The 24224-nt window shown below is 42.0% G+C and overlaps 1 pseudogene; it reads right to left on the reverse strand.

Moving 5' to 3' along the window:
- Positions 1-22890: 22890 nt before the first annotated feature.
- Positions 22891-23751, reverse strand: LOC143939998 (G1/S-specific cyclin-D1 pseudogene; annotated as a pseudogene).
- Positions 23752-24224: the final 473 nt, after the last annotated feature.

Here is a 24224-nt window from a genome sequence, read left to right on the forward strand (position 1 = left end):
GCGTTGGCTATTTTTGAGGAATGAACTATGGATGATCAAGCCACAGTGGTGAGCTTTTGTACATGTCCTGAGTCCCATTGACATTTGAGAGCTCTTGCAAGTAGTCTCCTGCATTTGTTGCCAAAGTCGTAGAATTTGTGTGAAACGTGGCGTAGGCATGCCGGAATCCTAACGTCGAGCAAAGTAGCTAGTTCCTGCCTAAGGGATTGTAGTTCCAGCACTAGCTCTGGGGTAACGCAACATTTATGGGTGAGTTCAGCCAAGCGGATTTTGGACAAGAAGGTTTGCAGTTCCCCCCTCCCTTGCTTTTTTTCAGCCTAGAACCCTGGGAGATCAGCTCCCCTCGAACCACGGTTTTATGTCCTTCCAAAATAGAACCCATTCCCACTTCACCTTTCTTATTCTCAGCAAAGTATAAGGAGATGGTGTTGGAAACCTGTTTCTGAGCTACCGCGTAATGCAGTATACCCTTGTTCAGGCACCAGCTGCATGTTCGTGCATCTGAAGACAGGGGGTGCAGGTAATCGGAAACCGGAGCAGGATCCAATATGGTTATGGAGCCAATGGATGCGCCAAGGGAAAACTGGTCATTCACCAGAAGGTCTACACGAGTATAGACATTATAGATGGCCGAGAAATAAACAGTCTCTACCTGTGGGTTGGAGCATGCTCCAACGATTGATCAGATGGTGCACCTGTAAGGACTTTCTAAAGTGTTTCAGAAAAGCAAACAAATGAGCAGAATGGCCTGAGGCCTGATGACATTAAAGTCATCCCCCAATATTAGCTGGCCTTCCCGGAATGTGGCTGGAGATTCTAGGACAGAGTCCATAAAAGTAAGCTGTTTACTGTTTGGGGTGTACACAGCTGCAAACGTGAATTTACGGTCAAGAATAGTGTATTTAATAAACACAAACCTACCATTAGGGTCCTCCAAATGGTCTAGCGATACAAAGGGGCATTGTTTGTGAATAGCTATGGCAACCCCCCAGATTTGGGTCGTGGGGAGTGGCTCAAGTACCATGATTTATACAGGTGATTACGGAGATGGGGACCGAGTCAGTGCAAAAGTGTGTTTCCTGTAAAAAAGTATGTGTGCCCCCAGACGTTTTGTTTCAAGCCACAACTTACTGCATTTCGAAGGGGGACCCAGACCATGCACATTGTACAATACGACTTTCAAGGAGGCCATGCTGGAAGGAAGCACAGGGGAACAACTGGGCCCCTATAAGGAGGAGAGAGGTAACCACAGCATGCCAGACCAGGAGCCAGGGAGCATTGGTAACACATGAAGCATGAATAAGAGCCTAGAAAACAAACTGCAGTTGTTGCTTAAAACAAAAAAGACTAAATGAACAACATAAAAAAACACAAAGCCCAAAGGGCACACCAAAGTGCAGTAACACCACTAGTTGGGAGCCTCCACTCCAGTCCTCAAGGCAAGGAGACAGTGAGCAGCGGTAGATCCCAAAAAGGGAACATAACTCCGAGCAGTTGACCTATTGGGGGTAGGTGTAAGGCATGGAGAGCGAGTCAAAGGGAGACCCGCTACTAACAGGAGGTGCAGGCCTGCACTTCAACTTAGAGCAGAGAATAGCACCACAGCCGGAGGGAATGGGGGGACCCTCGGTGTGGCAAGGAGACCTGCAATGGTCTGTTCAGCTAGTCAGGTTGTGCCCTAGAGGGAGGAAGGAAGTGGTGCTTGACCGGAGGGGCCTCCTCTGGGGCCGTTGTGTCTTCTGCAGCAAGCTGGACAACAAGGCTGAGGCCGAGGTAGGAGAGGTATCTCCGGGGATGTTCTCCAGTCTGGGATGTCCACAGGAGGCAATCCAAGAGAGTCCAGAAACTGTGGTCGGTCAACTTTATTCCGCAAGGTGAACTGCTGGTCATCTTTAGTAGCTAAAAGGTTGAACAGGAAACCCCATCTGTAAGTTGCACGTCCTGCAGAACTTCCAGTAATGGTTTGAGGGCATGAGGTTGCATCAGCGTGTGTCTGGAAAGGTCTGGGAAGAAGGTCAACTTAGCACCATCAAAATCCACATGACGGATTCCCCTGATCTGAAACATGATGCGTTCCTTCAATGAATATTTGTGCACTTTACAGATAATGTCTCTGGGTTTGACAGGATCCTCAGATGGTGGCTGGAGAGCCCTGTTGGCCCAGTAAATTTGGATGTGATCCGGTGCTTGGCAGCCCAATATTTGTTTAAAGACACCCTGTATGGTGGGTACTATGTCCCGTGGGCCTGTAGCCTCTAGCAGACCTCTGATGCAGATGTTAACCCTGCGAGTCCTGTTCTCAAAGTCATCCATTTGATTCAGCAGGGAATTAATCCTGTGATCTTGCATTTTACATCTCTCAGTGAGTGCCTGAATAGCAGTAGTTTCTTCGCACTGTGTCTCCAAAGCCTCTACTCTACCCCCTAGATAAGCTGTGTCGGCCTGCAGGGCTTCAATATCCTGGCGCAGGGCCTTCTCTACTCTGTGATCAAACAGCTCCAGATCAGCCTTAGTGGGGAGGCATAAGATGTTTGAATGGATATCTTTATCCCCCAAAGTGTCACCCACATCTAGCGGTCTGTTCTTGCTATCAGAGCAGGAGATAGAGGAGGGGGGGGAGGAAGTGACAACAGTAGCAGTTGTGGATAGCCAATAGGGGAGTGTCAGGGCTGGCTTAGCCCTTCCTTCTCTGGGGTGGCTGCTCAGCTGTCGGCTAATTGCCAGCTCTCATCTCTCTCCACAGTTACCCAGCTGTTCCTGATCCTGCTCATCTGACCTGCCTACTTAAAGCTGTCTGACTCACTTCATCTCTGCCTTCGCCTTGGTTACATCACAAAAAAACATCTCCTGCGTTCTTGTTTTAAGACTGGCTTGCTGACATCCCTTCTGGCTCCTTATCCTTCTTGCTGTTCCTCCACTTGGATCCCTGAATTCTGGCCTGGCTGATTACCCGATCTGGTTATTGAACTCTGACCTGGCTGACTACTTGATCTGGTTACTGGACTCTGGCTAAGCTTTGACTACGCTTACTCCATTTACCTTTTTATTAATAAACAAGTGTGCTTTAATTGTACTTCTGTCTTGGTCTGGTTCATGGTTTCTGACCGGGAGGCAGCACAAGCAGCGTGCTCACCCGGCGCAATCTTGGAAGTACCTGTGGTTCCCCTGTGGGTCCCAGAAAAGTAGTTGTCCAGCGATCCAGAATGGATCCGGGGGGTCCGCTGTGGCAACGGGGCTGCTTGTGCTTCTAAGGCATATTTTTATGTCAATTTCCCCCCTGGGAAGCTGCTGTATGGGCAGTATGTTGAGCGGGTCACCTGGAGCTCAGGGAGAGCACGTATTTACTTGTGCATGCCGTGGCTACACCTCTGTATCCTTCTTGCCTCTGAGTGTCATCTTTACAGGCTGATGGACTCCCGCTGGCTCTGTGATTTACAGTTCACACTAGAATGCACACTCAGATCTTTTTCTCCACCTTCTCTACACCTTCCCACATTTATTGATCTAGTTTTCCTTCACCACAGGCAACAGTGCTAGATAGTATCATACAACAGCCAGGAGGTATATACTGTATAGACTTACTTGAGTCATATGAAGGTCACTTATGTTCTTGAAGGCATGCTGACTTGATATTGCTGACAGCTAGCCTAGTAACAGCAATAGTGCTCCAGTAGTGCTCCGGTCCAGTGCCCATGTCACTGCACGTGGCAGGGAGAGATAGCTGCAGTGTAGCCAGGCGTAGCCAGGATCCGAGTACTGGGTATTGGCCATGAGGGCTCCAGAGGTGTTCCGTTCTCCGGTCAGGTACACAGGGTGCTACACGTGGCCAGGGTGCAGAGGAATATAGCTACGGTTTGGCAAGGCATGGACATGAGCCAGGAGCTGTAAGCTAAAAGAGGGGAAACTGAAGCCGAAGCCGCCTGCAAGTGGTACATGGAGGACAGGAAGCAAACATAGACAGATAGGATAAGTAGAAGGATCAATATGATAGCTCCATCCCTAGTGTCCTCTCACATCTCACGTCCTCTCACACAGACACACCCCACCCCCCATGACCCAGGGAGACTCGGGCTACTTACCTTGACAAATAGGATGACTGGAAATTCCAGGAAATTAAATACAAGCATGATCCATCTAAACCTCTTGCCCCTTTCCTTACTTACACTTTAACGACCAATGTTATTTATATAGCTATAAATACCTTTTACTGTATTAAATAAAATTGTTACTCAACGTCATCAATTATGAAGTTAATCGCTACATATATCTACCTGTTGGACCTGTTATGGCAATGATTTCAGCTCTTAGTCATTTTAGAATTACCCTGTTGTATTTTAAAGAGACAATATTTACATAAATATACAATCTCTGCATTATGCAAGGAATAAAGCAGGAATTATTACTTAATGACAGCCTCAATATGTAGTAAAACCACAAAGATACTGCAGAACTCAATCACTCTGACAGCAATTTCATTTACATATAAATAACCTTGGAGCTGGTATAACCTCGAGTGCATGGCTGAAAGCTTTTTTACATGGAACTGCACCATCCTCTTATACGTTCAAATAGAATCCTGCCCCTAAGGTCTCAATAAGTCACACTTTAATGGACATAATATGAACTGCCTGCCTTTGTTAGCATTCTGCTCTGTATTCCAAATTTCAGTCATAAACTAACTAGTAGATGGAGTAAACTCTTTGCTTATACAGAAAATGCATTGATGCTACTCCGTGGAAGGTTTCCAAAGGAGATCTATCTTATGTGAAATTTGATGACTCTAGTGATGATCTTAACACAGAAGAACAAATAGCTCAAACTGACTAGTTAATACAGATGTAGGAGTATACAATTGTTCCCATGAGTCTCACATAATAACAACTTAATAGGGCATGAGCACAAGCATTTTTTTACAAGTTTTTTCTTATTTGAACATACTACTCATATTTGGTCCCTTTTGGTTTGATAAATATAACATTGAAAATGTTTTGTTATAACTGTTTAACCCTTTAAAGTCCACATTTTTCAATGAGTTAGCATGACTCAAAATGTGCGCTACCAAACAGTGGAGCAGAATGTTAATAAGGGTTAATAAGCAAGAAAAAGTGTAATGTGTAACTAAAGGCAAAACTTTTTCTTTTAGTTTTCGATAGAGTAGAGAGGGATTAGAACACCTGTCAGTTTTTATTGGTGTCTGTGCTCCCATTAAAGTGGTCGTAAACCCACTCTGAAAAAAAAACACCTGCAAGAGAAAGGCATAATGGGCTAGCATGCATAGCATACTAGCTCATTATGTAATACTCACCTGAAATCAAAGCCCTCGCTATGGTGCCCGTACACAGCACAAGCCGGCGACATCACTCCCGGGAGTATCGCCGCTCCAGCACTGTGAGTGGCAAGAGCCGCAATGACATCACTCCCGCACAAGTGCGAGGTAACGGCGCACTCACTGACACAGCGGCACATACGTGCCGTTGCTTCAGTTTGTGTCAGTGCGCATGTGCCGATGATGTCGGCAAATGCAAATACTGGGGATATCTCCTAAATAGTGCAGGTTTAGGAGACATCCTGGGTAGCTACAGATAAGCCTTATTATTGGCTTACCTGTAGCACAAAGTGGTCTGTAAGGGTTTACAACCACTTTAAGGAGATTTACCCTCTCTATTTGTCCTGTTTATCCCTATCTTCAAAAGTGTAGGTAAAATAAAATACCAAATATTAGGATGACACCAGAACAGCAATAAAAAATTTCCAATTGGGATACTAGTTCGTGTGACTGTGGTGACACACCAGGATTCCCTCACGTTGGAGAGTTTCTTCTCACTTTCTGGTTTGGCTATGGGACAGAAGTGAAGGGAAATCTCTCCTATGGGATACAGATTGCAAAAAAAAAAAAAAAAAACTCACAGGGTTTATAACCCTTCTTTACTTTTAAAAAAAAGTTTTGCCATTAGTTACACTTTAATTAGTTTATAACTTCCTGAAGGGCACACAAACAGGATTTTTGTTAGATTGAAATCACTGTATGTGTATTTTTTTTCTTTATTTCTTTATTGAATGAATGGAAAACATAACAGTGCAGGGCCGTCTTTAATATTGATTGGACCATGGGCAAATTTTTTTTTAGGGCCCCCCTCCCCCCATGCAATTTCGCTCTCCACCTTCTCGGAGACATACAATAAATAGCAGCTAGACTTAAAATCAGTTTACTGTATCAGATCAGTCAGTGATTGTGATTGGTTGTCAGAGGTTACAGCATATCATTACTGCTTACTGACTGGTTGCTAGAGGTTACAGCACTCCTTAAGGCTCACTGATTAGTTGCTAGAAGTTACAGCACATTTCTGCGTGTTGATTGGCTGCTAGAGATTGCTGTACAGTAATACTGCTCACTGGTTGCTATAGGTTACAGCACATCTTCTCCTCACTGCAGGGGGGCATGATATACCTATGAATGCTGCCTTTATTTACATATCAATGCAGTTGGCCTCAGATATTTACATATGCATGTCACTGCTATTTACATATGAATGCCAGTATTTACATGTAAACACAGGTCTGCAGGTGAGTCATCTGTACACAACAATAGGGCAGAGCTGGGCAGCATTAGTAGCAGCACAGGACTAAAACTTCAAGGGACAAGGGAATGTTGGCAAGTATGAGACAGCTGCTTTGGGCCCCACAACAATGACAGGGCCCAGGGCAGCTGCCCCTTTTGCCCTGCCTTAAAGACGGCCCTGTAACAGTGGCATGATCAACATTGATATGAGCAAAATACAAGTGAAGGAACAAATAACATGGTGATACTTAGTCTGTAGATAGATTAAACAGTCCCGTACTTGGGCAGTAACATGTTAGCGGAGGCTTCCGGCCCGATAATGAGGTTGTTATGCGGGACCTCTGGGGCTATCCAAATGGCCAAAATCCAGCCCAGGTATATAGTGTTCGTTGCCTGGTCATGCACTACAACAACATGTTCGAACTTTTTCTATATAGACTATAAAAGTAGAAAAGGGGGAGGAGGGTAATGAGTCTGCTGCCTGATTTGCCTGGACATAGAGTATACGGTAATATTTATGTTGCAAGGTAATTCCATTTGTTTGGGGTTTTTTTAAGATTTTTATTGCCATATGCACAAAACAAGGAAAAAGCAGTTTACAGAGCATAGGTATGCAACAAAAAGTCAAGAATAACGTTCTTTTCCAGTACATCACAAGTTCTCATATAACTTAAGCAATAAATATAAGCAATAACCGCATGTGTACATAAAACTTTTTTTATTATATATAGCAAAACAAAGAACATAAAGGGGTAAATTACCCAATTTGTTTCGGAGTAGGTTACTTCTCCCCACCTTATATTATACAATGTAATGATGTCATCTGAGTACACATATAAGGTTGTAAGCAGGCATGCAGCATCTTACAAACTACCACATACATTTTCCAAGGTGTCATGCTACCTCTCCCCCTCCTCAAGGGCCGTCAGCCACTGTCCACATGGATTCCACCAATTTGGCCCAAATTCAAATAAATTTCTTAGGGCATCCCCTAGCCTCATAAGTTATTCTATACATGGTGTCATTAGAATTGACCAGAGACTTCCAAGCTGATAACGTAAGGAATTCAATCCTGATTCAGTGCATTGCAATTCATTTGCAAACATAAAAAAATAACAATATTAGAAGGGTTTGCGTACTGTTTTCCATAAGCTCATCCTCAATTTCCAAAAGCCAAACAAAGGGAAAGTATTAGCTATAAACTGAGTGACCTGTGACCAAAGACCAACTCTATTGCACTCCCGTACCATATGTAGGAATGAACCTTCAGCCATAAAACATTTATGACGGATGGAGGTACCCCTCCTCCCCATTTTAAACAACCGGAGAGGTGTATAGTACATTTGGCAAAGATATCGCAATTGAATCATCTTATCTCTGGCAGAAATTACCGTATTCATATAAGAGTTAAGCACCTCCTCCCAAAGTTCTGGTATAATGATATGCCATCTTTCCCAAATTCTCTGTATTTTATTACTTTTAACCCTCATTAAAATAGAGTAGTAAGTGGATACTAATTTAAAGTGTTTGGGCTGTAACAGCAGTCTTCCTAAGTTTGTATTAGCAAGTGCGATTGGATCAGTCCCGAACTGACACTTGTGCTGCACGTTTCAGTCCGGTATATTAAAACACCAAATATTTGGTACTCCTAACTCTGCTTGTAGCTGTGAAAATAATTTTAATCTACCGGTGTCATATATTCAATGGAGATATTTAATCCCAAACTGGGTCCTACTCTATCCATCTTCCAGTTTAAAAAATCAATCAAACATAGGTTAAACCATAGTGGAGCATTAGGAGCCAAATGTAAGGATTTATCAGATATATCTTTAAGGCATATCACCAGGATACGTTTAGCAGTCTTGAGAATGTCCATGCCCCCTGATGTTGGAACCTCTCTATAAAAAAAAAAAAAAAAAAACAGCAGAGCCTCAAAGGAAGACATCACCACAGCTTCAGCAGCTATTGCTGCATTAGTCAGCCGCAGAAACATACACCAGCTAATATACATCAGTTAAAATTCAAAATAATATATACGAAGATCTGGTAATGCTTGGCTTCCTGATCAACTGCCAACTGTAAAATATCTAGTGAGACCTGTGGCGCCTTAGAGCCACATAAGAAAGAGTTAATACTGTATGTGTATTGTTACTGTTTGGCTTTAGCAGTTACCTAAAGTCTTTGGCTCTAGGATCATATTTGCTTGAATTAACATTTCTGCATTTAGATACACATCCCATCGATCTAATAGTATTCAGCCCATTTTTTATGAGGCTTATAAGGCCCCTTTCACACAAGCACCTTCTGTTTTGATCAGCAGGGAATCTGTCCGCTGATTCCCTGCTGAATGTAGCAGAGCAGGTGAATGACACATCTGTGTCCATACAGTTTCTGTAGTGCGAACAAGGACAGAGCCTACTCTACTCTATGGGTGGTTTGGGGTAAACATTCTCCACTGTCCATTTACACCTGACTACCCTCTGATCCGATCTGACTACCTGAAGCGGAACGTATCCCCTTCCATCTGTTTTTTGTGGACTAGATTGGATTGGAGGTAGAATAGGCCATGTACGCCGTTCCGTTCATAGGGGTGAATGGGCTGTCCAATCAGGTCCGCCTAAAATACTGACAAGCAGACCTGATCGGAACCTAACGGTTTGCAGCATTCAATGCAGAAATTAAACAAGTGTTAGGCTTCTTTCACACTGGTGCTCTTTTGACGCACTTTTCTAGGATGACACAATAAATCCAATATAACTGTTAACACTTGGAAAAGTCTTGCATGCTGCATCTTTGTGGCAGTTTTTAAAATCTCACCAAAAAAGGCTCCTTCTATTGTAAGTCCATGGGAACTCATCAACAGTGCAACAGTAAGAAAGGGCCCCTAGACCTAGATGATGGATATGTAATGATTGCAGCATGTCCCTACAATTAATTAAATCAAATCAGCATATATTTCAGAGCAAATGTTACAAAATACAGCTAGAGTTACAGAAATTGTAATTCTACACCGAAGGAATGGAAATCCAGATGTTAGACAAACTGCAGCTAATATGGCTTGATCAGGCAAAGGAGGACAGTGTGTGTGTGTTTTTTAAAAAATGACACTTTTTCCACCAGGAAATCTGTGTCAAAATAGCATTATATGTAGATCAGTGAAATGTGGTCATAATAAGTATAATTGTCTCTTTAGAAAAATATTAATGATGCATTTTATTTTTGTGCTAACCCCCTTTTAGTTCTCTAGGCAATGGCCCACAAGTACCGAATGGTAGGTGGCTATTTGTGACATAAACATCTACATACACAGATAAAACACATACAGTATAAGTGAACTGTTTTACCTGCCAAAGGATTTGAATTTCTATCAATCCAGTCTGAAGATTTATGCAGCCATAAAAAATACACTGCTGATACTACTGCCTCCAGCCTGCTGACTGGACAAGGAAGGAGCAGAAGGAAGGAGCAGAAGGAGACTAATGATGTAAACTCATTGCTCTCTCCTCCTGTAAGTATGTTCCTTTTCAGCATATTTGCTTGAAGCTCCCCTCATTGACTCTCAAAGTTGTCTCTCCCCCTTCTAGTCCAAAGTGCTACTGTAGAGCTTTCTTTCTTCTACAACCCCAATTCAAAAAAAGTTGTGACACTGTGTAAAATCTACACAGATGGGGGGCATCTGTATGCTCTACAAATTGTTCATCAGCCCCTCAACTAGATTGTCTTACCAGGTGGCATGGGAGAGGGATCTGGACATGGCCCCTGAGGTGGAGGACAGTAGCGTAAATGGAGCTTGCGTATCCACAAAGGTATCATTAATGTTACCCTGATTGAGGCAGGATACAAAGTACATGCTAGATGGTACCTAGTGCAATCTGTCCAAAATATATCCAGGAGATTTGTCCTCCTGTTTCAGGGGTTTCAGGGGTTGTGGCCAGGTGGGGACACCACTTCACATATGGTGGACATGCCACAAGATTCCCCGATTTTGGATGAGGGTCACAATGGTCAACATCTTCAAGGACGCTAGGGTTGCCCTACTGAACAAACCAGTAGAAAACATACCTCGGCATACCCAGACACTGATATATTTTATGTTCCTAGTGGCAAAAATTGTAATCACCACAGCATAGAAAAGCCTTGTTATAAACATAGCATTGCTGAAACGCAAACTTACGTGGATCATGTTAAAAGAAAAGATAGTGAGTGTTCTATGTGACAAACAATGCCTTTTTGATAAAATATGGTCCCCCTGGCTTGCCTACTTGCAGGTCCCTAACACAGAGTAATTTTTACAGTCGACCAATGGGAGGTTCTCGAATGGATTTTCATACCTCTTATTCTACTTCCTTCTTTTCTTTCCTCTCACTGTCCCTGACCAACTTTGGCATCGAGTTGTTATAACCCCTCTTTTTTTCTACTTAGGTTTTTCTGGGCATATTTTGGGGAATATGGTCCCTCATATGGGACAATTGCTATGTTAGATAGTTGCAAGTGCCTAAACTACTGTACAAAATTAAGTAGGAGGCATTATTGCCATCTATTGCAATACTATTTCATTGTGATTCAGTTATAGTAATGCTATGTATCTGAGTCCCTGATCTCTCGATTCTATAGGCTTTATTGGGTGGTCAGGGATATGGTAACCCTTCTGAGTTTATGTTATTTGAATACTTTAACCATTTTCCGCCCGCCATATAGCAATATGACATCGGCAATGTGGTTGTGATATCCTTACCGGACGTAATATGACGTCGCCAGGATATCAAGCCGCTGCGCTCCCCGGGGGCGTGTATCATGGTGATCATTGTTGCGGTGTGTCAGTCTGAGAGAGACTCTCTGATAGAGACTCTTTACCACATGATCAGCCATGTCCAATCACGGCTGATCACAGTGTAAACAGGAAGAGCCGTTGATTGGCTTTTCCTCACTCGCATCTGTCAGAAACGAGAAGAGGAGAGACGATTGGCTGCTCCTCTGATGGGGGCTCTGTGCTGATTGATTTTCAGTGCAGCCCCCCCTGAGGATGCCCACACTGGACCACCAGGGATGCCCACCAGTAGTCACCACCAGGTATGCCACCCTAGACCACCAGGGATGCCAATCAGTGCCCACAATGGAAGCCAATCAGTGCCAAACAATAATGCCTGCCAATCAGTGATGCCCATCAGTACCATCCATTAGTGTGCATCAGTGCTACCTATCAGTGCCCATCCTTGCCACCTATCAGTGCCCATCAGTGCGACCTTTTAGTGCCTATCAGTGCCGCATATCAGTGCTACCTAACAGTAGACATGTGCAGAGTAAAATATTTCGTTTCGGAATTTCGTTTTCGTCCGAAAACATAAGTTATTTAGTTACTCCCGAAATTAGTTTTTATTTATTTCGTTTTTCGTTCAAAAATTGCATTCGTCCAAAAATCCACATGAATTACGATCGAATCTGTCTTTGAAGGCTTATGGTGTCTGTCGAATGTATAAAGAAGATTAGACGGAGCTAGTATATAGCATACTTTAGAACCCTATTAAAGTCTATGGGACTCCAACGTTCAAAATCTAAAGTGCTAATTGTAAAGACTAATTTGCAAGTTACTGTCCTAAAAAGTGTTTGGGGACCCGGGTCCTGCCCCAGGGGACATGTATCAATGCAAAAAAAAGTTTTAAAAACTGCAGTTTTTTCGGGAGCAGTGATTTTAATAATGATTAAAGTGAAACAATAAAAGTGTAATATTCCTTTAAATTTCGTAGTGGGGGGTTGTCTATAGTATGCCTGTGAAGGGGCTCATGTTTCTGGTGCTTAGAACTGTCCCTGCACAAAGTGTCATTTATGCAGGAAAAAAAGTCCTTTAAAATCACTCGCAGCTATTATGAATTGTCGGCTCCGTAATACAGAGAACACTCATTGAAAGTCATTGATAAAAAAATAAATAAATAAATTAATTAAAAAGCGTGGGGGTCCCCCAAATTCAATTACCAGGCCCTTCAGGTCTGGTATGGATATTAAGGGGAACCCTGCTTCAAATTTAAGAAAAAATTTGACGTGGGGTTCCCCTAAATATCCATAACCAGACCCTTCAGGTCTGGTATGGATATTAAGGGGAACTCCGCGTCAAATTTTAAAAAAAATTGACGTGGGGGTCCCCCTAAAAATCACTACCAGACCCTTTATCCGAGCACACAACCTGGCAGGCTGCCGGAAAAGATGGGGGGACGAGAGAGCAGCCCCCCCCTCCCTCCTGAACCATACCAGGCCGCATGCCCTCAACATTGGGAGGATGCTTTGGGGGTCTGTGACCCCTCAAAGCACCTTGTCCCCATGTTGATGAGGACAAGGGCCTCATCCTCACAACCCTGGCCGGTGGTTGTGAGGGTCTGCGGGCGGGGGGCTTATCAGAATCTGGAAACCCCCTTTAACAAGGGGACCCCAGATCCCCCCCCCCTGTTTGAAATGGTAAGAGGGTACAAAAGTACCCCTACCATTTCACAAAGAAAGTGTAAAAAATAGTTAAATAAGACAAACACACTTTTGAAAAATTCCTTTATTAAAAAAAGATTCCAGCGGTGGTAATCCGGTGCTATCCAGCGACAGACGGTCATCTCTCCAGCGATGGCTCATCTCATCCAGCGCAGCGAATCCATCCTTCTTCTGTCTGCATGGAGGAGACACTGCAGGGATTCCGGTGGCCTGAAGTTTCTTATATACGGAGGGCGGGGCCACCCGTCACCTGACCCCGCCCCCCTCTGACGCAAGGGGAAACCCGGGGTTCCCCATGACGTATGGGTGACCCCGCCCCCCTCTGATGTAACGGAAACCTGCCTGTGTTACATCAGAGGGGTGCGGGGTCACCCATACGTCACAGGGAACCCCGGGTTTCCCCTTGCGTCAGAGGGGGGCGGGGTCAGGTGACGGGTGGCCCCGCCCTCCGTATATAAGAAATGTCAGGCCGCCGGAATCCCTGCAGTGTCTCCTCGGCGGAGACAGAAGAAGGATGGATTCGCTGCACTGGATGAGATGAGCCATCGCTGGAGAGATGACCATCCGTCGCTGGATAACAAGAGTGGATTACCACCGCTGGAATCTTTTTTTTATTTTTATTAAAGGAATTTTTCAAAAGTGTGTTTGTCTTAACTATTTTTTACACTTTATTTGTGAAATGGTAGGGGTACAAAAGTACCCCCTTACCATTTCAAACAGGGGGGGCCGGGATCTGGGGGTCCCCTTGTTAAAGGGGGCTTCCAGATTCTGATAAGCCCCCCGCCCGCAGACCCTCACAACCCCTGGCCAGGGTTGTGAGGATGAGGCCCTTGTCCTCATCAACATGGGGACAAGGTGCTTTGAGGGGTCACAGACCCCCAAAGCATCCTCCCAATGTTGAGGGCATGTGGCCTGGTACGGTTCAGGAGGGAGGGGGGCCGCTCTCTCGTCCCCCCCTCTTTTCCTGCGGCCTGCCAGGTTGCGTGCTCAGATAAAGGGTCTGGTATGGATTTTTAGGGGGCCCCCACGTCAATTTTTGTTTTACATTTGAGGCAGGGTTCCCCTTAATATCCATACCAGACCTGAAGGGCCTGGTAATTGAATTTGGGGGACCCCCACGCTTTTTTATTTATTTATTTATTTATTTTTTAATCAATGACTTTCAATAAGTGTTCTCTGTATTACGGAGCCGACAATTCATAATAGCTGCGAGTGATTTTAAAGGACTTTTTTTCCTGCATAAATGACACTTTGTGCAGGGACAGTTCTAAGCACCAGAAACATGAGCCCCTTCACAGGCATACTATAGACAGTTAGACCCCCCCCCCCCCTACGAAATTTAAAGGAATATTACACTTTTATTGTTTCACTTTAATCATTATTAAAATCACTGCTCCCGAAAAAACGGCCGTTTTTAAAACTTTTTTTTGCATTGATACATGTCCCCTGGGGCAGGACCCGGGTCCCCAAACACTTTTTAGGACAGTAACTTGCAGAATCTTTTCTCTCTGTCAAATCTTTTTTCTCTGTCGAATATTTTCTCTATATAATCTTGGACTAATAGAGGTAAGGTTAGGCACATTCGACCACAGGTTCTATAGACACAGATTATTGTCAGAGTCACGTCAAATATCCTATTCTATATCGAACTGTTGTAACAATGAAAACGAAAATAAAGCATTTATTTATGTCGGATCTTTTGTTTTTCGGATTCTGTGCTTTCGTTATCGTTTGTCAAAACGAAAACGAAAATAGCTGAAATTCGGACAAAAATGCATTCGGACGAAAACGAATGCACATGTCTACCTAACAGTGGCCCATCAGTGCCACCTCATCAGTGCCCATCAGTGAAGGAGAAAACTTACTTATTTACAAAGTTTTGTAACAGAAACCAAATTTTCTGTCTTTTTTTATTTCTTTAGCAGAAAATAAAAATCCCAGAGGTGATCAAATACCACCAAAAGTTAAGCTCTATTTGTGGTAAGAAAAAAAAAATGTAGTTTGGATACAAAGTTGCATGACCGCGCAATTGTCATTTAAAGTGTGACAGCACTTAAAGCTGAAAATTGGTCTGGGCAGGAAGGTGTATAAGTGCCCTGTATTGAAGTGGTTAATAGAAGTCTATAATAAGCATCAATGCTGAAAGATATTTCCAGGTTTTAGAGCAGCATTTGCTCCCATTCAGATGACATCTTTTTCAGGGAAGGCCTTGCATATTTCAGCAGGACAATGCTAAACCGCATACTGCATCTATGAGGACAGCATGGCTTCATAGTAGACTGCCTGCAGTCCAGACCTTTCAGCAATTGAAACTATTTGGCACATATTGAAATTAAAATGATGACAAAGAAGACCCAGGACTGTTATGCAGTTGGAATCCTATATCAGGCAAGCATGGGACAACATTTCTTTCCCAAAACTCCAGCAACTGCAATCTTCAGTTCCCAGACATTTCCAGTGTCGGTAAAAGAAGAGGGGGTGCTACACTCTGGTAAACATGACCCTGTCCCAACTTTCTTAAAACGTGCTGCTGCCAACAATTTTTTTTCTCAAAATGGTACATTTTCTCAGTTTAAACTTTTGACATGTTTTCTAATCTCTATTGTGAATAAAATATGGGTTTATTATATTTGTAAATCATTGCATTATGTTTTTATGTAGATTTTACACAGCATCTCAACCTTTTTGGAATTGGGGTTAGATTTTCATCCAGCCAGTAAATCTGTTTTTCAAAAAAAACAAGATCTCCTGCAGATCTATCAGTTACAGGGATGAAGCAAACCTTTTATCACTGGAAGCGGCGCTCACAATGATCAGCTTTTATTTATGTAAAACCCTATTCTGAAAGCAATTTAGCTTCAATTTTTTACTGCATCTAAATCTGCTAGTCCATCTAACACTCCCCTCCCTCCAGACTGACAGTGCTGCTGTCTGCTGTGCCCCCTGTGCTTCTTCATCCAGAGTGGGGGCACTCTAATTCAGGAGGGGTATTACTGGCCGGATAACCAGATGAAGACAAAGGGGAAAACGCCTAAAAAAAAGAAAACTAATGGAGCCACCACATCGAATGATTGGCAAGCTGCAATATAATACATTTTTGATTTTTGGTTTAATACCACTTTAAAGGATAAAATCAAGCCAAATCCAGGTACTTAAACTAATTGCTTTAAAACAATTTTTTTATTATTTATGATTGATTAAAGAGTTTATTTTATATTTGCCTGGAGTTCCACTTTAAATGGTACTTTTAGCAGAGCTTATTACAGTGGCCAGACAAAGTAAAAAATGGGTCAGCCAAGGACACAACATCTTGCAAACCTCTGTGAAATGTTACTCTTATTATTTAACCAATGGAAATGCCAGCAACACTAGCTGAGTCTATAGCTCCATCATTTGGAAAGTGAAAAATGTAATGCTTTTCATGTTTGTTTGCTTTATTTAGATTATCTGCAAACATAAAGGAAGTCTGCATGTGTAGTGTGGCTTTGTATATATTTTCTTTATTTACTATGGTCAGGACTATCAATAAAAATCATTTTTAAAAAATTCAGTAACAGTTACATTTTGCGAATAGATATATTTTATTCTCATTTTAAGCAAGCAGGTGAAGCACCAAGTTACTTTACATAGTCTATAAGTTTTTCTTGTCTGCCTTGCTGAAAAAATTTAATATTCAATATCTCAAGTTGCAATTTACAAACAAAAGAGAAGTCAGACAAATTACTCTTCCCTCTATGTATATAGCCAACTTAAAGCGGACCTTCAGTCATTTTTTTCATCTTTCCATCTATTAAATCTTCTGCCCTTGTTTTTTTTTGTTTTTTTGTATAATCTTTATTTTATTTTACATTTTAAGCAATCCAAAACTGTGTAAATGCACCTCAAAGGCAAATACTGATATTGGTAGTGCCATAATACATTACACTGTGAGTATAATTATTTCTAGTACAAGCTCATCTCTGTCCTAAATTTTCGATCCAAGTGGACATTCCCCTCACACTTTGGGGGAAGGAGAGAGGGCCTGTTTAATAAATCAAAGCAGATACCTTACAGCATCAAATATACAAAAGGAAAAGAAAATTATATACAAGTACCACTATGGCCTTTATAAATTGACAAACACACCTGGTTCATCAGCTGATGGGGTATACCTACACTAGGAACATCAATGCTAATTCTGCATCTGGTTCTAATCTAAACCTGATTCAGGGTACGGTTCACCTGGACAAGTTGCCCAAAAGCAGGATCCACCAAAGTTAACAAGGCAACATCTAGACTAGAGGAGACTGGGGCCTGTCCAGAGGTATGGCTCCGCCATGAGGCCCAGATTGAGTCGAAGCGCTCACAAGTTCCCTTACACGTGGCCACCCATTCCTCTGCTTCCATAATCTCCATCACCTTCCCAAGCCAGTCCAACTCACTCGGAACTTGCAGGCTTTTCCAGTGAATTGGTATAAGGTGCTTTGCAGCACTAAGGAAATGAGGGAGAGCACTGCATTTATAGTGGGAGTGTTCCCCTCTGCCAGTATCCCCTCCAACACAACTCAGAGACTGATGGGTAAATTCTAGCAAGGGAGGTGGGCACACGGTACCACAGGGACAGCAACTTATAGTTATTTTCTTGTGTTTAAGAGTCTACTGAGCTAGAGTGTGTGAGAAGGTACAAGTGACGCAATTGTTCCTCAGTGAACTCACACCAAAGATCCCTCTCCCATTCCCCAATGAAGAATGTTTTAGGGTTAGGGGGAGCCAAATCGAGTAATTTATAAAGAGCTGAGATCATATGCGGTAGAGGTTCTTTGGCTGCCCATATACTCTGCCCATTTGTCCTCAGGCATATTTGTCTCACTAACTTCCCCACCATGCTCTTTTTGCCCCTATAAAACTATAGTCTAGTCACTTACCAATGTCTTTTGTCAGCTCCATAGTATTGCTTTCCCCTAAACACTGTGATGTGTGTGCTTCAATTCATGCAGAGTGATTTTTTTTTGGGGTTGTGCCAAACTCATTAGGAACCCCCCTCCCCCCAACTGCTAGCTCAGCTGATAGCAATCTTCTATATGATGACTTTTTACCAAACCCAATACACACTCTACCTACCTTTTTGATGGTCACATTTATGGACGAGTTCACCAAAGCATGTAGTGCAAGGGCCTGCCTCAATACTTTCAAATGCTTTTTAATTTTTTTTGTTTTTTCCCCTATTATCTTGATATGTGATAGCAGAATGTCAAAATGCACTTCCATTTTTTTTCTATTTTTGGTATTATGACACTTCTTACCTGTCCGGTGGGCTGCCAATAGTGTAAGTAAGGAGGGGCTTCCCAAAGTATCACACATTATTTCGGCATTCAGCTCTCAATCAAGTGGAGAGGGTTACCTGTCCAAAACATCCCCCCCCCCTCATTTTTTAGCAAGGGCCCATCAGATGGGGGGGAGGGATGAGGTGGGGGTGATGACTCTCATAAGGGGACCTTATATATATATTTTTTGGCTTTTAAAAACGCAATTTATTTCTAGATTTTAATTCGCATTATAATTTTCCATACAACTCATAGTTGGCTAGTAATGTCTTACATGCAGGTCTGGTGGTGACAATGTGCGTTTCAGACAAGAAATCATGAACAGACAAAAGAAAAAAAAATGCAGAAAGATGAATGACATTTGAGAACTGTAGACAAAAATAAAATAAAACCCCATGACATTACTCTTAGTACATGAATCGACTTTAGGCTTTGGCCTTTTTAGGTGTTACAACGTTTAACAAATGTTTTTTGTGCTTCCCAATTAACCAAAACAACAGAACTGGGAGCCACCAAAAGTTATCACATTTTGGTCCAGGAAAAGAACTGGTATGGATGACTTGGACAGAAGAGTTTGAGGTAAACAGTGAAAAATATCAGAAAGAAACAGAAGTTCCTGGATTTTGGACAAGATGCGTCAAGTACTCTTGGACCCAGACAGTAAAAAGTTTGAAGTGAATCCATAAAAATCTATGGATCCCCCCCCCCCCCCCCGTTTATTTTACTACTCACAAAATTTGGATTTGGTTTAGCAGCGTGCAGAATCCAGCTAATCCATTCTTCTGAATAACAGCAGTAGCCAGTTTTGCTATGTATTCTATCTATCTATCTATCTATCTATGTCATTAAAAGAACAAAATAAAACAAAATACTTTGAGTGCAGTTTTAGCACTGAGCACCTCTCAGTTTTGCAGCAAAGGTATTCAGCTTTGCGTCCTCTTCGAAACTGGGAGCTAATAAGCAACGTGCCGATTTCCAAACAACGAACCTCAGCCAAAAGGTTCTAATCAAGTGGTGTAGCCTTTTGTTTTTCAAAATAAAAATAAAAAAGTACATTTAACATTCTATGAACAAACTAACATTTTATTTTTCCCAACAGAGGTGCTATGAAGGCCATTCCAGCAGATTTCATATTCCATCAAATCGACATCAAAAACGAATTGTTAGCCCAGATAGTAGATTTCAAACTTCACATGCCCGTTGAGTTTATTGGCTGCTCTTGGGCTATTCAATCCAACCAATCACAGAACGTCCCTCAGAATCAAAAAGGTTCTTTGAAAACACAAAAAAATTCTACCCAATTTGGCAGACACATTCAGAAAAGCCAACTTCCCCAAACTGGCAAGGCACAGTTGCTAATGTTGTTCTTTTATACCTGAACAGGCTGAGGTCTTGAGGCAGCAGATTCTATTTTGCTTGTTGCACTAGAAAAGGTCATCTTTGTAAAAAACAAAACAAAAAAACGTACCTCTAGGCATTGGGCAAGAAGCAATATTTTTCCACCTTTTGTCCAACGGACCCTTTAAAAAAAAAAGGCCTGAACATGCATAACAGGACAAAAGCAAAAGTTCCCATTTATAAAAGTTTGTGATCTTACCACCCTCTCGTACGATACTAACTGTCTGAATGGAGAAGTTATGATTTATGCTAAGGTTTTTAAGACTGAGAACCATGTAAAAGGGTTAAAGCACAAGCCCGTCACACTTCTCCCAACAAATAATTAACATCAAAAGCAGTATAACCAACTTTGCATACACATTCCAATGCACATTAGATCTAATCATCTGAAAAGGTCTGCAATTTGTTTTTTCCTTCCAATATATACTTAAAAAAAAAAAAAACAACTTCTGGCACCCAACACAACTTGCAGGTCTAAGAATGACTGGGACACTTTAGACCTGGTCTGAATGCAACAATGTGACATGAGGTATTGTGAAATAGCAACCTTTTTTGTTTTTTTGGAATAGAGCCGTAAATCACATTTAAAGTAAAAATTGACCACATACAAAATCTAGAAAAAAAACAAACAAACATGGAAGTCGACATTATAATTTTCTATGAGAAAATTAAATTCTAGAAAATGGCAGTATATATATATCATAACAAAAAACAAAAAGACTACAACATTATAGCAGCAAAATAAAACAATGACAAAGATACAGAAAAAGCACTGTATGTTTTTTTTTCAGGCTCCGTTCACAAAATGCTGTGACCGCAGCTCACAGCATGGGGGTCCATCGCGTCCCTGTATACCGAATCAGGTCCGAATCGGACTAAAGAGACAGGAGAGAGACAGGCACAGGACCCTTTCCAAATGCGGACTGTGACCACCACAGAGCTGTGTGAACCGGGCCTTACTTTTTTTCTTTTTAAACCTTGCTGGGAACTTAAATCCATAGCAGCTTTAATAAATGATGAGAGACTAGCCTCCATTTACATTTTTTTTTCCTCTTTTTGTTTTTTGTTTTTATAAATCAAAACCATAAGGGCACCTTACATACTCAGTACATTTCCCCTCTGTGAAGTCTGTCCTTTCCCTTCAATCTAAAAAAAAAAATGTATTATATATTATAATAGAAAAAGTTTTGAGAGGTTCAATGTGCAAATTTCATATTTTTCTATTTTTTTTTTTGTGTGTGTGTTTTAGCCAAGAACAAAAATAAAGTGGGTGGAAACAAGTCAAGACAACCAATTTCAAGTACGCCGTGTCCACAATTTACAGTGCTTTGCGCAATTACAACGTAAAGCCATTGTCAAGGGAACCCCTAATTCATTTGTTTATTTCTTTTTTTCCTCTCTCTCTCCTGCAATAGGATGGGACCGACGAAAAAGGAAACGTTTAAAGTGGAAATTGCATTTTTTTCATGTTAAAAAAGGTGATACTGGCCTTGTGAGGATCTCTTGCAATAAATATTTATTTAGCCTTAGCCATAAATTATATAGTTTAGTGTTAAAAAAAAAAATAATTCCATTTAACATTAACTTTAGATAAAGCCTTAAAACTAAACCTGCCCTTATGTGACGTTATAAAGTTACACACAGCGGGACTCCCGGAACATTGGTAGGCTTCCTTATATTTCACAAGAAGCGCGCAAAAGGGGAATCTATGTACTGTGCCAAAGCAAAAATAGGTCTAACCACACTTCTAATACCTGGGATAGGTAGCCTGCGGCTTTCTGAGTAAAAGGGAAGTGCACTTGTCAACTATGCAATGGGTAAGGGAACCACCACTTTTTTTCGGAAGTTGGTCCCCGCAAACGTCACCATTTCCTAGTGAATCGATAGGTTGCATCTTCGCAAAACAAACAGCCCGTAGCGTGACTGCTTCAGAGGCACCTATTAACTCCCAGAATACTTAAAGCCACAGATTGCCTAAGCCAAGTTGAGCTTAATAGTAGTTATAACTTGCCATGCCATTCAAGACGCAAATACCAAAAAAAAAAAAATCAACGTAGGTCCAAACCATTACATTTTTTTCTTTTTCGTTGATTCCCACATACAAAATCCAATCACTAAAACTTAAAAGGACCCAAAGTGCTTTGAAATGGAATGGTTTTAGAATCTTAACACACAAAAAAATAGAACTGTGGATTGAACCCAATAGTTTCAGGCTTGTATCCTTTAGGGTAATAACCAGTTTTTTTGTTTTTTTTTATAGAAAAAACACAGAGGCAGCTACAAAAATATATTATGTTCACTATGTCCGTATCTCTTTATAATAGAGTAAAATATGGGCAGTAAACTCGAGCCTTGAGACAATGCAAGGGGAATAAAAAAGAAAAAGAAACAAAAAAACTGGGAGCACCCAACAAGCCTCAGGTACAGACAATCCACATTGATACATAAATGATTAACATAGTAATGCACTATACTAAGATGTACTATTGTATGGGTTACAATGACCATTTATAAAGAGAAGAGGATACAAAAAAACTAAAAGGAGGTAAAAAAAAAAAAAAAGTTTGCAAAGAGAGAATATAAAGTGACTACATGCAATAGCAAGCAGAATACAGAAACGCATAGACTGTGCAAAAGCGATAGGCATTAAGAAAATATAGAAATGTTTGTTATTCATCTACCTAGAAGCCTCTTCTACATTAAAAATGGCTGTATACATGTAAGGACACCAGATTTTTAGTACCTCCCCTGGAGACATTTGTCTTGTGTTAATGCCTATTTTTACAACATACAGACATAAAACACCTTTAATATAAAATTAGCTCATTAATGTCTTATAAAAATCCTTTTTTTCTAGCACAACACCACTGAAGGCTTATGCAAAATACTATTTTCTCTATTTGTGTTTTTTGTATGAGTTTTTTGGGGTATTATTTTAGGTCACAGGTATATAGGAGAAACAGTGAGTTTTTTTTACCCTCGCTTGGTATGAGCGTCCATAGGTTTGGCTTTTGGTTTTTGTTATTTCCTCATAATGGGGTGGAGGGGTTCATGGGAGATAGTCACACTGCAGAACTTTTTCCACACCCCAGGCTCCATAGAAAAAAAGGAAAAGCCACCCAGTGAGTAGAGTCTCTATTGGATCAACTTAATCCATCATCAGATGTTCACATCTCGGACGTCGGTTGGGGTGCAGGAAAGATCCGTTTCTTCCACCCCTGATTTTGTGTCTGAGGCAATATTGATCTGTTGGGATGCTTGACGCAAACTTGACTCCAGGAATAACTCGATCTGTTCCTGGCAGGCCCGCAAACAGTCCGGGTCACATGTGATGATTTGTGATAAGAAGACTGTAAGGCACTGAGAGGAGAAGATGCCATCTGTGTTCCCCAAATTGAGACCCTGTATAGCGGCTGCTACGCTTCCAGCTGCGATCATAAAATATGAACTTTACATCTGTAGCGCAGAGAGCCACAAAAGTCTGGGCGTGTTTGCGGATGATTTGCTTGGGGTCCTCAGTGACATTTTGTCAAGAAAATGTTCAATAAAGTCATGGGGGGTGACAGAAGCCATGTCCCATTTCAGCTTATTCATGATTACCAGCTCCATTAACAGTAATTCCTCTGGTCTGATGGAATTATCTGTGTAAATACAAAGTTTCTCTGCAGTTAAAGGGATGGTCTCCTTAATTTTGGATGCCAAAAACATGCATGTCGCCCCGAGGAGTTGCAGCCTGCTTTTCTTCAGCGGCTCCACAGACAGAAATCGATCCAGATAGTTCATTGCAAGGGGGAGCACTTGCTCTTCGCACTTCTGTTCCTCGCAGACCTCCAACATCCATGTGGCCACCATCTTCCTCATTCAGGGGAGGATCTCCCTCTGCACACACTTGAAGTAGTTGGCGGATGGACAGGCGGTCTCCTCCGCTTTCAGCATGGTCCGGAGGACTCGGTCAGTGAGGAGGTTCCGGTCCAGGTGAGCCCTCCGGATGGTGTCCACCTCACAGCACAGCAGCTCCATGTTCGTGTGATATCCGCGGAGGAGCCCGGCGTGTTCCCGGAGCCAGGAGAGGAGAGGAGGAAGAGGAGGAGAGCGGGACCTTATACTTCAGGCTTTAAATACTCAGTTCCCAAAATGTTATACTAATCTTTGCCAAAAATGTTGGTGTCTAATCTGCTTGCAATGTTGATTATTTAAATTACTCATTTTGGTTCTTGTTTCACTCCACAGTGTCCTTCAGCGCCACAGGAATGGCAGACTGTGGCCTCCCACTTTGCCAGTCATTGGGACTTTCCCAATTGTGGAGGAGCAATAGATGGGAAGCACGTCCGCATCGTCCCACCACCCAACTCGGGGTCGTAATATTATAATTATAAGGGGTTTCATAGTATCGTGATGTTGGCGGTGGTGTCTGCAACATATGAGTTTTTGTATGTGGACGTGGGGCAAAATGGACGGATGTCGGATGGTGGAGTGTTCGCACGGACGGAGTT

This window comes from Lithobates pipiens, unplaced genomic scaffold (genome assembly GCF_037356315.1).
Source record: "Lithobates pipiens isolate NorthernLeopardFrog02 unplaced genomic scaffold, aLitPip1_a1.2 Scaffold_3, whole genome shotgun sequence".
Classification (NCBI taxonomy): Eukaryota; Metazoa; Chordata; class Amphibia; order Anura; family Ranidae; genus Lithobates; species Lithobates pipiens.